Consider the following 13,715-nt stretch of genomic DNA (forward strand, 5'->3'; position numbering starts at 1 on the left):
AAGTTATTTATGCGGCCTTCACTTTCGCTCCCCCACCCCACGACATGCACGAAAAGACAATTTGTCGATATCACAAAGGTAGCAATGAGGCTATAAGTACTGAATTAAACGCATTCTTTTCTACCTTTGCAGATCAAATTAACAACCATTCGATTCATGATAACTGGATGTTGTTTAAAAACAAACTGTGTGAACTAAAGAACCAATTTATTCCTAGGATAACCATTCGATCCAATGGACAAAACCCATGGTTTACTAGATCCTTAAAACGACTAGAAAATAAAAAAGCGCCTTTATTGCCACGCTAAAGATAAGGCAAGCTCAGTTGCGTGGGAGAAATATTACGCTGCTGAAGCTGCGTACTTTATCGGAATTCGCGGTGCCAAGCAAGCCTTTTTTCACTATGACCTGCCAAATATTTTACTTACTAATCCAAGAAAATTCTGGCAGGTGACAAACCCCAAAGAAGAACGTATCAATAATCGTAGTAACAAGCTAGGTGAATCGATGACAGATTTAACCTGCGCTAATATGTTGAACAACGCATTTTCTTCATTTTTTACTAATGAAATGGACACACTTCCTCCCCCGCCAACCACAAATATACAATGCAACATGTATACCATCACATTCACAGTACGCGGGCTCTTATCTGTGATAGAAAATATTCAGTTGTCTTCATCGTCTGGCACCGATGACATTAACTCTAAACTACAAAAAAACACGAAACACATTTCTGCAGAGTTTCTCTGTTTATTATTTTCACAGTAGCTTTCCACAGGCACCATGCCAGACGAGTGGAAGATGGGGAAGGTTACTCCAGTCTACAAATCGGGCAACGAAAATTTTCCCCTAAATTACCGCCCCATCTCATTGACAAGTGTTCCCTGCAAGATCATGGAGCATGTAATCTACTCTCATATTATGATTTTTCTAGACGCTAACAACTTCTTTCATCCTTCACAGCACGGGTTCCGCAGGGGCCGTCCTTGCGAGACCCAGCTTTCACTATTTCTTCATGACGTTCATGCTAATCTTGACCGTACCATACAAACCTACGCCATATTTTTGGATTACGCGAAAGCGTTTGACAAAACAGCTCACCAATGCCTATTACTAAAACTTTCTTGTTTGAATTTGCATCTTCATATCCTTAAATGGCTTGAGAAATTTTTAACTAACCGCTCACAGTATGTCTCATGTAATAACCACGCTTCAAACATTACACTCGTCACATCAGGCGTACCGCAGGGGTCCGTCCTTGGCCCCCTTCTTTTCTTAATTTACATTAACGACTTACCCTCGCATGTGTCCTGTCATATCAGTATGTTTGCCGATGACTGCGTTATTTACCGCGCAGTCAATACCATCACTGATCAAATAACTCTTCAATCTGACGTTTACCGCGTACAAGAATGGTGTGATGTTTGGCTGATGACACTCAACTCTAATAAATGCAAACTTGTCTCATTCACCCGTCGTCATCATCCTCTTCAGTTTTCTTATCGGATTGGTGACGTCACCATGGAATCAGTGGAATCCTACAAGGACCTAGGTATCACTTTCACTAATGATCTAACCTGGAATGCGCATGTTACTAATGCTATTTCATCGGCTAACAAAACATAAGGATTTCTAAGACGTCACCTTCGCCTCGCTCCATTGCATGTAAAACAGTTAGCCTATAGATCATTGGTAAGAACGAAACTCGAATACGCATCTGCCCTCTGGGATCCGCATCAAGCATATCTCGCCAATGCCCTCGAGGCAGTTCGAAATCGCGCCACCAGGTATATTCATTCCACATACTCTTTCAATGTCAGCATTTAATATTTAAAAAAAATAATCTTCCATAACGCTCCTATCTCTTCGTAGCCGCATTGCCACCCTTTCCCTCTTCCACAGGTTGTACTACTTGACGCTTAATCGACCACCATACATTGTTCCTTTAACGCGCCGGTCACGAATCATTGGCCATCCCCAGCAGGTAGCACAACCACATTCACGCACAAATACATTTTCAGCCTCATTTTTCTACCGAGCATATAAAGACTGGAATGGCCTTCCTCATCAATCATCAAATCGCTGCCATCACCTGCTCGTCACAATTTGTTCAAGATGTAACAACTTTTTATCTTCAGAATTGAATGCATTATAACACTTGTTTGTATACGTTGTATTCCCACCCCTTATGTAATACCCCTACGACGGGGTCTTTAAGGAAATAAAATGAAATGAAATGAAATAAAGTCACTATCTTCTTCCGTTGACGCCCCCTTCAAGCTAGTGCAGCGACACCACTCTAATACCTTACGAGACACTGACTGTGCCTTCTCTACGATATTCTGGCAGTGGCGGGAAAACAGCCTGGACGTGTTCTAACTGCCTCGTCGTGTATTTACACCATCTGCGCAGAACGCAAACAAGCATGGCCTACGCTGTCCCTCTTGGGTGCAGATAAACCTGGCCATAATCACGTCACGACCTACTTCCGTTGGCGCCCCCTTCAACCGTGTGCAGCGACACCACTCTAATACCGTACGAGACCCTGACTTGGCCTTTTTTCACCTTATTCTGGCAGCGGCAGTGAAGTAGTATAGATGTGTTATAACTGCTTCATCGTCTATTTAGAGCATCTGCGCAAAATACAAACAAGCCTGATATACGCTGTCTCTCTTGGGTGCAGATGAAACTGGCCATAATCACGTCACAGTCTTCTTCCGTTGGCGCCGCCTTCAAGCGATTGCAGCGGCAACACTCTAATACCTTACGAGACACGGACTGTGCCTTCTGCCACGTTATCCTGGCAGCGGTGGTGGAGCAGCCTCGACGTGTTCTAACTGCTTCATATGGGTGTGCAGCGTAACCCGGACGAAAGACAAGTGGAAGTACACGAGAAAAGCGCAGACTAACAATTGGTTTATTTTTCAAACAAGGCACTAAAATATACAGAAATTGTAAACACGTGTAAAGTGACGCTTACAATGGTGGAACGGCATTAGCCTATCTTGCCATTCGAAAACTTAGTTTCTTTATCCTGCAGAGTGATATAAGCCTGGCTGACGCATGTGCCTCACTTTACACGCATGAAGTAGGCATCCACAATGACGCGGTTGAGTTGATTCATATTTTTATACAATATTTCCGTTTGTTCAAACATATGTTAGCATAAGCAATCCGTACAATGTGCGGCTAGATTAGAACCTGCTGCGTTCCTGATCGCACCTTGGTGCTCCCTAAGGCGGTTGTTTAGGCAGCGTCCAGTATGCCAGAAGTACTTTTTTCCTCATGTAAGTGAAATGACGTAGACCACTCCCACCGAACATGCCACAAGCATTCCGCAGTGTTTGACGCGACAAATAGCCTTGGACGCTTGTTTGTATCTGTTGAAAAGATTGCAAATCTTGTTTAACGAGTTATTTGCTGAAAAGGCAACGTTAACGCCATATTTCATGGCTGTCTTTCCTGACCCATGCCCCATCTGATGGATATAAGGGATGACTGCATAGTTTTTCTTTTTCTATGTGTGTCTGGGGTGCTGCCCCTTTTTTTTATTTCCTTCACTAGCCCTTCACATATTGACACGATAACAGATATTGGAAAACCGGCCTTCTCTAGACGATTGAGTTCGTTCGATTAGCTCAGATTGGCGAGGCGGTGGCATGACTTTCTAAGTGCGGAACTTAAACAAGTAATAGCAATTGCTCTTTTCACTATTTTTGAGTGTGCCGACGCTTAGTTTGGAATTGGTTTTCTCGTCCTGGGTTTATATTCCAAACAAATATGTTACGCTGTTAATCTTAACTCCAAATCCAAAAATCGAATTTCATTATTATTCGGCCATTCATGAGTAAATCTGATACCCATTCGTTTTTTTATCAAAGGCTTCGAGAATAGGATATCTTTGGAACTAGTATGAGAGCAGATAACTACCAAGCAGTCATCAACAAACCTGTAGTACTTAATCAATGTGTTCCTGACAAGATGCTCTCGAGTGCCCGGTCAACAGTGTCGAGAAAGATCTCGCTAAGAATCGGTGCGACCTGAGAGTCAATGGAGACCTTCTGCTTCTGAATCATAATTTCATATCCCTGATAACGAACGTGGAATTTTAATAGAAAACCAAGAGTTCCAGAAAAGACTGAACCGGGACGCCACTCTCATTCCTAAACTTTAACTCGTCGTTTTCCATAGTGCAATATTTGATTGTCTTCATCAACTGATTTCTAGGGAGGGAAAAATATAAATCTGTGACGTTGATTCTGAACGCTCTGCATGCTGGAGCCACCCCTTCTTTTACAAACCTAATATCTTCTGAGTTTTTTTTTTACTTTGAATGGGTCTCCTACGTGGAGCCCTGTTAAATTCTTCTGAAGATAAGCATAGACTACGAGTTGCCATGTGTTTCTTTCAGACGCAGTTGAGCATAAAGGTTGCTCAGCTTTATGCGTTCTTATCCTAAAGAAAACATGAAGGTTCAACCCCTGACTTTTGTTCACTGTACTAGATAGATGCTCAAGAATCAATTCCAGCAAGAATTTCTTTGCTTGATGTTTGACTTTCTTAGGTTCAACGTGTAGCTTCTTGAAGTTTTTTGTTAAAGCAGTTGAGGCTGTCCCAGGAAACTGCCCTTCCGTTAGGTTGACGAAGAACCCTTCTTTATCCGAGGTAAGAGCGGAATGTTGCTGTAGCCCAAATGAGAGCGGGGCATTCCTTTTCAGTCGTAGAATAAGTGCCTTCCGCTTTTGACAGCGACCGGCTAGCATAAGATATCAACCGTTCAAGTCTGTCTTTCCTCTGGACTAGGACGGCACTGAGGCCAAGGCTACTGGCTTCATTGTGGATTTCGGTATCGGCGTCCTCGTCGAAGTGTGCAAGTACCGGCGCGACTGCATGCGTCGTTTGATTTCTTGAAGTGAATCGGCCTGCGGCGTTTCCCACTTGAACTCGGCATCACATTTGGTTAGATGTGTTAGCGACTCCGCGATGAGGGAAAAGTCCTTGACAAAGCGCCTATAGTAGGCACCCATGCCAACGAATCTGCGCACTGCCTTCTGATCGATTGGCTGCGGGCACTTTGCGATGGCAGCTGTCTTCTGCGGGTCGGGGCTTACTGCAGATTTTCTGATGACATGGCCTAGGAACAGAAGCTCATCGTAAGCGAAGCGGTACTTTTCCGGCTTCAGAGTGAGCCCTGATGACTTGATGGCCTCTAATACTGTCGCAAGCCGCCTAACGTGATCGTCGAAATTTCCCGCGAAGGCAACGACGTCATCCAAGTAAATAAGAGACGTCTGCCACTTCAATCCAGCTAACACCGTGTCCATCACGCGCTGGAACGTTGCAGGCGCCGAGCACAATCCGAATGGCATGACCTTGAACTCGTATAGGCTGACTGGCATGATGAAGGCACTCTTTTCGCGATCTCTCTCGTCGACTTCTATTTGCCAGTAGCCAGACTTGGGGTCCATGGACGAGAAGTATTTAACGTTGCAGAGCCAATCGAATGCGTCGTCTATCCGAGCAAGGGGGTACACGTCCTTCTTCATGACCTTCCTCAGTCGACGACAGTCGGCGCAGAAGCGTAGGGTTCCGTCCTTTTTCTTCACCAGGACTACAGGAGATTCCCACAGGCTTTTCGACGGCCGGATGATGTCGTCGCGCAGCATTTCGTCGACTTGTTGCCTAATAGCTTCACGTTCTCGCGGCAAAACTCGGTAAGGGCTCTGGCGGAGTGGTCGAGCGCACTCTTCGCTTATTATGCGATACTTTGCGACTGGTGTTTGTCGAATTCTTGATGACGTCGAAAAGCAGTCTTTGTATCGTCGCATCAGACTTCTGAGCTGTTGCTGCTTAATCACGGGGAGACTTGGATTTATGTCGAAGTCTCGCTCGGTAACTACGGTCGTCGGGGTGGATACGGCAGAATCCGAGAGGCCAAACGCATCTCTGGTCTCCAGAATTTCCTCGATGTATGCGATTGTCGTGCCCTTGTTGATGTGCTTGAACTCTTGGCTGAAGTTGGTTAGCATAACTTCCGCTTTCCCTCCGTTGTGTCGAGCGATCCCTCTTGCGACGCAAATTTCATGGTCGAGCAGTAGATGTTGGTCGCCCTCGATGACGCCTTCAACGTCAGCGGGTGTTTCTGTGCCGACGGAAATTATAATGCTCGAGCGGAGCGGGATGCCCACTTGATCTTCGAACACACTCAAGGCGTGGTGCCTATCATAGCACTCCGGCGGTATCGCTTGATCTTCTGACAGCGTTATCGATTTTGACTTCAGGTCTATGATTGCGCCTTGTTGGTTCAGGAAGTCCATGCCGAGAATGACGTCTTGTGAACACTGTTGGAGGACAACGGTGGTGGCAGGATAAGTCCGGTCATGAACGGTTATTCTTGCCGCGCAAATTCCACTCGGCGCAATGAGGTGCCGTCCGGCGGTTCGAATTTGAGGGACTTCCCATGCTGTTTAAACTTTCTTCAACTGGGTGGCGATGTGTCAGCTCATTACGGAGTAATCGGCCCCTCTGTCCACTGAGGCGGTAACTGCGCTGCCGTCGAGAAGCACGTCGAGCTTGGTGGTTCTTTGTCTGGCGTTGCAGTTAGGCCTTGGCGTAGCATCATGGCTGCGGTGTGTTGAACTGAAGCTGGAATGTTGCATCGTCAAGTCGTCCTTCGTCGGTGTAGTCTTGGCTTCCTGACTTCGTCGGGACGGCGGCGTGTCGTTATTATGTCGTCGAGGAGGTGTCTTTGTCTTCGTCGACGGCTGAGCATCTTCGTTAGTTCGACGAACAGCAACCGCTCCTCCATCGGTTACTGCTTTTAGTTAACAGGCGTACCGTGTCCTCACATGACGCCCCCTAAGCGGCTTGACAACCTTCGTGTAGACCCCCGCTCACGCGGCTGTGCCCGGCAACGCGTCGGCTCACAGTTTGGCTCGAGATCTCGCGCGCCGAGCCTCGTCCGCGGATGTGGACGGCGTGAATGAGGAGGAGAGACACGAGGAACCCTGCGAAACTTATTATGAAATAGCCCATCGGTATCGCTTGAGGCGTCGCGCGCTCCCACCACCGGCCAAGCAACTCGACAAAACGCAAGCGGTCGCGTTTCGTCGACTTCAGACAAATACATACCCACACCCAAAATACATTAACAAAATCACAGGGGGCAGGGAAAGCGACAAATGTAGGCTCTGTTCAGAAACCGGAACACTCACACACATAATGTGGGAATGCACCTCGCTCCCGTTCTCTCATCACCCCGTCAGCAGCGAGGCTGACTGGACAGCCTGGCTCAGTTCCGGGGACGTCGACCGACAACTTGAACTGGTGGACTGGGCGGAAAAGGCCAAGCAGGCCCAGGGCCTTACTTGAGCCCTAACCCTCAGCCACGTCCCTCTTTACCCTTCCCCCTTTCAATAAAGTTTATCACCACCACCACCACCGGATATGAGCTCGCAGAGTGGCCCCGGGCTGGGCCGGTGTATGGTCGGCCCTACGGCAACAGGTAGCGGCCTGGTGACGGCGAAGCGGACGGTCGTCAAGGGCTCCACTGAGTTGCGGCGAGGTAGTCGGCGATATCGCGAGGTTGTTCACCAATCTGTGGTCGCGGCGCGTTAACGGCTAACACTCGGAGTCCCATCTCCTGGTATGGGCATCGGTGGTAGATGTGCCCGGCTTCTCCGCAGTGATAGCAAAGCGGACGGTGGTCGAGGGCACGCCAAACGTCAGTCTTCCTTGGAATGCAGCATCGGGTGACGGATTGGCGTGCTGACGACAGGGGAGGTTGTGGACGACGGAACTCTGTCGTCACTGGGCCCTGCCGTGGGCGCGGAGGGGCAACGTGACCGCGGGCTACAGCGGGAATGTTACCACTGGCGGCTGAAGCTGCGGTGATCCAGGGGCTACTCCGAGTTGTTATTGGAGCTCCTCACGTACGGCGTCGGCAATCGAAACCACTTGAGGCTGTGATGCCGGCAACAGGTGCTGTAGCTCGTTCCGCACGACCACTCGGATAGTCTCTCGCAGGTCGTCGGTGGCCGATGACTTAACTCCGGCGTAGCTTGTCGAGTTCGGGCGGCGCTTGAATTGCCGGTTTCGCATTTCGAGTGTCTTCTCGATGCTAGTGGCCTCGCGAAGAAACTCGTCGACAGTCATCGTTGGGCTTCGTACCATTCCAGTGAAATGTTCCTTCTTTACACGACGCATCAGTAGGCGGACTTTCTTCTCCTCGGACATTTCCGTGTTGGAGTAGCGGAATAGGCGGCTCATATCTTCTGTAAAGATCGTGGTGGTTTCATTAGGCAGCTGCATTCCGGTTTCCAGCATTGCTTCGGCTCGTTCGTTCTCGGCGTACGACGCCTGTGAATGTCTGCCGGGAGCCGCTTCGGAACAGGTGCCATGTCGTTAAGGCGGCTTCTCGGTTCTCGAACCATGTTCTGGCGGCATCTTCCAATGCGAAAAAGACATGTCGAAGTTAGTCGTTGCTGTTCCAGCTGTTAAAAGCAGCGACCCTCTTGTATGTCTCAAGCCAGGTTTCAGGGTCCTCGAATGTTGAACCGCGGAACGTCGGAGGCTCCCTGGGCTGCTACAGCACGATGGGGGACGCTGGGCCTGCCATTGGGGTTGACTGGGCGACGATCTTCCTGGTCGTCTCAGGCAAAAGTCCGTGCTCCAGGGGTAGTCCTTGCAGCCTGCGGCTACCTCGGTGGTTCTTGGAGAAGTTGGTGTTGTTTTGAGCATGCGGGCTTGAAATTTTTCCTACTACGGTGTTTTCCTGTTTTACTTATTTCAGCTATTTCAGTTTTATGTGAATAAACAGCATAAAAACAAAAACAGCTATAGCAGTGCTTTTTTTTCTGAATAATACTCGGTAGGGACCATCTAACCTAACTGATTGCGCCCCCCCCTCAAAAAAAATATTAGCGTCGATCTCAAGTACATTGAAGGAATTTCTAGAAATGCACCGATGGAAACATCGCATCTATCTATAAAAGCCGACCTTAGCAGTTCTTCTTAATGCACTCATTTACGGAGTTTAACAACACGTCATGCGGCAAGGAGTAATACAAGTCTTCGATATCCATACTAAAAGCTGTACAATTACAAGGATTTTTCTGTCAAAAACTGAAATAATGCCTGAGAATTACGCAAGCTAAAGGAGTCTGAAAAAACTAGTGAAGATAAGCAGTTCTGTAGGTAACTAGTCATGCAGATCCGCCATGTCCTCTGTCATGTCCTCTGACAGTATAGCACGAAAAGAAATGTCTTGCTTATGGGTCTTCGCCGAGGGGACGATAGGGACGAATTTGATTCCGCTGCTACCTCAATAAATGAGCAATTTTAACCTAATGCAGGAGGATGAAAGTATGCCAAGGAATTTCCTCAGAGCCGCGTAATACAGTTTCTAGACATGTCCTTGGTCTTCGAACAAAATCGCGTGTGTTGGCAGAACTGCCGTAGATAATCGAAGCCATTCTTAAACATTTAATCCAGGCATTCCAACACAGTAAAAAAAAACACAATTGCCATACGCGCCTTAAGTCTTCACTCACCAGACCGTGCAGGCATAAAATGAGCGCCTGTTTTAATGCACAGGTCCGGCGCCTATTAGAAGCAGGGTATGAGCGTAGCAGTGCCCATTGTGGCTGAACGCCTAAAGACGTCGATGTGGAGGCGGACGGACGTAATTACAGAAAGCAGTAATAACAAGAAATGTGTATGGCTATTCCTTATATTCATTCAGTATGGCACAGGCTTAAAAAAGTCTCCAAGTAGACATGGTGTTAATGTCGTTTTCTCTGCTCCCAATAAGCTAGGTAAGATAGGCACTGCCGTGCAGTGATAAAAGAAGCAGGTGAACGGCAAAAAATAATATATGTTTTTCCACTGAAGCACATCAAGAACAAAAATTTTACTGACTGTCGTATGGTGTGGTATAAACGGTTTCCTTTAGCTGTGGCCAATTCCACGTAGGGCAAATGGGCGGTGTATCAATCAGAGGCTGATGGAACATAAAAGGTCGTTAACCGGTGGATCGCCTTCCTATCTTTCATTACGTTGTCAAGACTGCCAACTTTGTTGCAGCACGCCTTCGAGTCAGCCTTGGATTACCTTGCATAAGGAAGACATCAAATGCCTTAACAGTTATCTCTCACGTGGACAGGCAAGTGTAGCCGAGTGACACGTCATGCTACCTTTCCAGAGCATGCGTAGACGAGTTTTTGATGTTTTTTTCGTTTTTTCGCCTAAGTGCTTCCCTTAGTTGATAGTCGGCGTTCATTTTGTCCACTTCTCTTGTGTCCTTGTCGGGACGCCTTACCCCTTCTTTGCATTAGTAACCCTTACCTACTGGCTCAGCTTTCTGTCGTTCTAAGATACAATATTATTTTCTTTCTTTTTAGAGGTCATCTGCAAACAATTTGCTTTCGCCGATGTATTTATTTTAATTTCATTTTATGTTTATTACCTTAAAGGCCCTAATAAATGGGGTGTTCCATAAAGGGTGGCAAGAATAAAAATAGAGTTACAATAACAGGAAGATTTTTACATTCTCGACGAACTTCGATGGGCGCATGAGGACAGCAACGTCATTACGAAGGCCGTTGCAGTCTACAGCTGTGCGAGGAAAAAAGAATCTGAAAATGTATCAGGTGCGTGACCGTGGATGGGCAACCTGTAGCTGATGGCTGGTGCGGTGAGATATGCGTATAGAAGGACGGATATCAAGTGCAATGTGCATAGGGCTATGAAAGACTTTGTGAAAAAAAGATAGGCTGGCAATGCGACGATGGAGCGATTAGGGGGATAATGCGGATGCGGATTTTAAGGAGGAAACGCTGATATCAAAGGAACATGACGAGTATATAAAATGAGCGGCGCGATTTTGTACAGATTCGAGATCATTAATTAGGTATGTTTGATGAGGTTTCCAAATAGGCGATGGAAATTGTAGTCTTGACCTGACAAATGATTTGTTGGGGCTAATAATTTTACATGTTGAGGCGCATGTATAGATGGCAGTTTAAAAATGCTAACGTGCTGTTTACGGATGATATTATGTTAGTAACATGAGAATGCCAAGAAAGATCGCTCGAAAGTGTTCCCTCAAAATACTTGTACGAGGAGCTACTTGTACCGGAACTTCAGGGATTACGTAAGGAAATACCAGAGAACTACACTGATGTGAGTTATGCTCCATTAGCCACTCGTTTCACCAGTCCTGGACAGCATTAAGATCATTTCGAAGAAAAGATTGGACAGCAGTAAATATAATAGCACGATATATCACACCATCGTCCACGAACATATGTATGCGAAATGTTACGTTTAATGCTAAATCATTTATGTATATCAGGGAAAGGAAACTGAATTAGTGATGCAAAAAGAGACAATTAGTTATGTAAAAAAGGTGAGGCGTTCAGACAGGACGCAAGAGAAGTGGACAACATGAACGCCGACTGTCGACTGAAGGGAGCACTGAGGCGAAAGGAAGGAAGACGCAAAACTCATCTGCGCAAGCTCTGGAATGGTATCACCACGTGTCAGTCGGGTACATGTGCCGGACATGTGGTGATACCATTGCAGAACCGGCACATGTAGCCGACTGACAGCTGGTGATATGATTCCATACTACGTAGACCGGCACATGTACCCGACTGACACGTGGTGATACCATTCCAGAACACGTAGACCGGCGCATGTACCCGACTGACACCTGGTGATATCATTCCAGAACACGTAGACCGGCACATGTACCCGACTGACACGTGGTGATACCATTCCAGAACACGTAGAGCGGCACATGTACCCGACTGACACGTGATGATATCATTCCAGAACACGTAGACCGGCACATGTACCCGACTCACACGTGGTGATACCATTCTAGAACACGTAGACCAGTACATCTACCCAAGTGACACGTGGTGATATCATTCCAGAACACGTAGACCGGCACATATACCCAACTGACACGTGGTGATACGATTCCAGAACACGTAGAGCGGCACATGTACCCGACTGACACGTGATGATATCATTCCAGAACACGTAGACCGGCACATGTACCCGGCTCACACGTGGTGATACCATTCTAGAACACGTAGACCAGTACATCTACCCAAGTGACACGTGGTGATATCATTCCAGAACACGTAGACCGGCACATGTAACCGACTGACACGTGGTAATACCATTCCAGAACACGTAGACCGGCACATGTACCCGACTGACACGTGATGATATCATTCCAGAACACATAGACCGGCACATGTACCCCACTGACACGTGGTGATACCATTCCAGAGCTTGCACAGATGAGTATTGTGTTTTTTTTTTCGCCTCAGTGCTCCCTTCAGTTCATAGTCGGCGTTCGTGCTGTCCACTTCTCTTGTGTCCTGTCTGAACGCCTCACCTTTTTTTGCATAATGAATCCTTACCAACTACTCAGCTTTCTGTCGTTCTAAGACTGAATTAGAATTCCTAGTATTAATGGTGACGAATTGTGAACGATTGGTCAAAAATTATTCAAAACACTTCAGTATCAGGGATAAACGCGTTATCACAAAGCGTTTATTGGGTACTTTATCACAGGCTTTAGCAAAATCTAAAAATAATACGTCAGGCTGAAGATTAGAACCAAGTTTAGAGTACAGATTGTGTAAGGAGGCGGCAAGCTGCGTTTTGCAGGAGTAACCGCGGCGAAACCCATGCTGGGCAGGATTGAAAAACTTATTCGAGTCGACAAATGCCATGATGTGAGTAAAGGTGACGTGTTCCATGATTTTGCAGGGAATACTAGTTAGAGAAATGGGACGGTAATTTAGAGGTGAGTTCTTGTTACATGATTTGTAGACTCAAACGACCTTCCCTTGTTTCCAATATTTGGGCAGTTGGCCTGTGAGGAGTGACGGAGTGAATAAAAAGCACAACAGAGATGAACATATATCTTTGGTGCTCCTCAGTATCTTAGCGTTGATGTTGCCCGTACCAGCAGAGAATGAATGCTTTAAGCTCTCTAATAGTGAGAAAATCCCCTCTGAAGAAAATGCACGAGCATGCATTGTGTCCTCAATAATTGCGGGGTTTGAAGAAACAGCCGGATTGGTTTGATTAATAAACGCGGATCAAAATTTTGCGTTAAAAACGTTGGCGCATTCGGATTCACAGATAGTTTCACCTGATGCATCGGTGAGGCAAATTGAGCATGTATTCCTAGATTAATGACTTGCCAGAACCTACGGAGCTTCCCATACAAAAATGCTTCCTTACTTTCTTTAGAACTTTTATTAACTTCCTATCAACTTTAGTAACATCCTATTGACTTTTACTTTTTAGTAACGTTTGTCAAAAGAAAGTTGGTTGCTTCTTTTCTAACTTCAGTATGTAAAAAGAAAGTTACTAGAAAGTTAAGACACACTATTTGAACTTTTTAGAAACACCATTCAATAGGAAGTCAATAAAAATAATTATGTTCTTAAAGTACATAACCCAAGTTACAAAACATGCATGAATATTATTAAATAAGGTTATAATTATTCAGTGAACATGGCTGGTGCAAGACAGTCTTGTTTCATGCACAGGTGTAAGTTTCCTCAATTTTCAATCAACTTTCTAGTAACACTGGTTACTAGAAAGTTGTTAAAAATGATTTATTGAGAAATGAACAGATAACATAATCTCAACTATAAATGAATATGCAAAGACTGGCTGCT

The sequence above is a fragment of the Dermacentor variabilis genome, chromosome 8 (genome assembly GCF_050947875.1).
Source record: "Dermacentor variabilis isolate Ectoservices chromosome 8, ASM5094787v1, whole genome shotgun sequence".
Lineage (NCBI taxonomy): Eukaryota > Metazoa > Arthropoda > Arachnida > Ixodida > Ixodidae > Dermacentor > Dermacentor variabilis.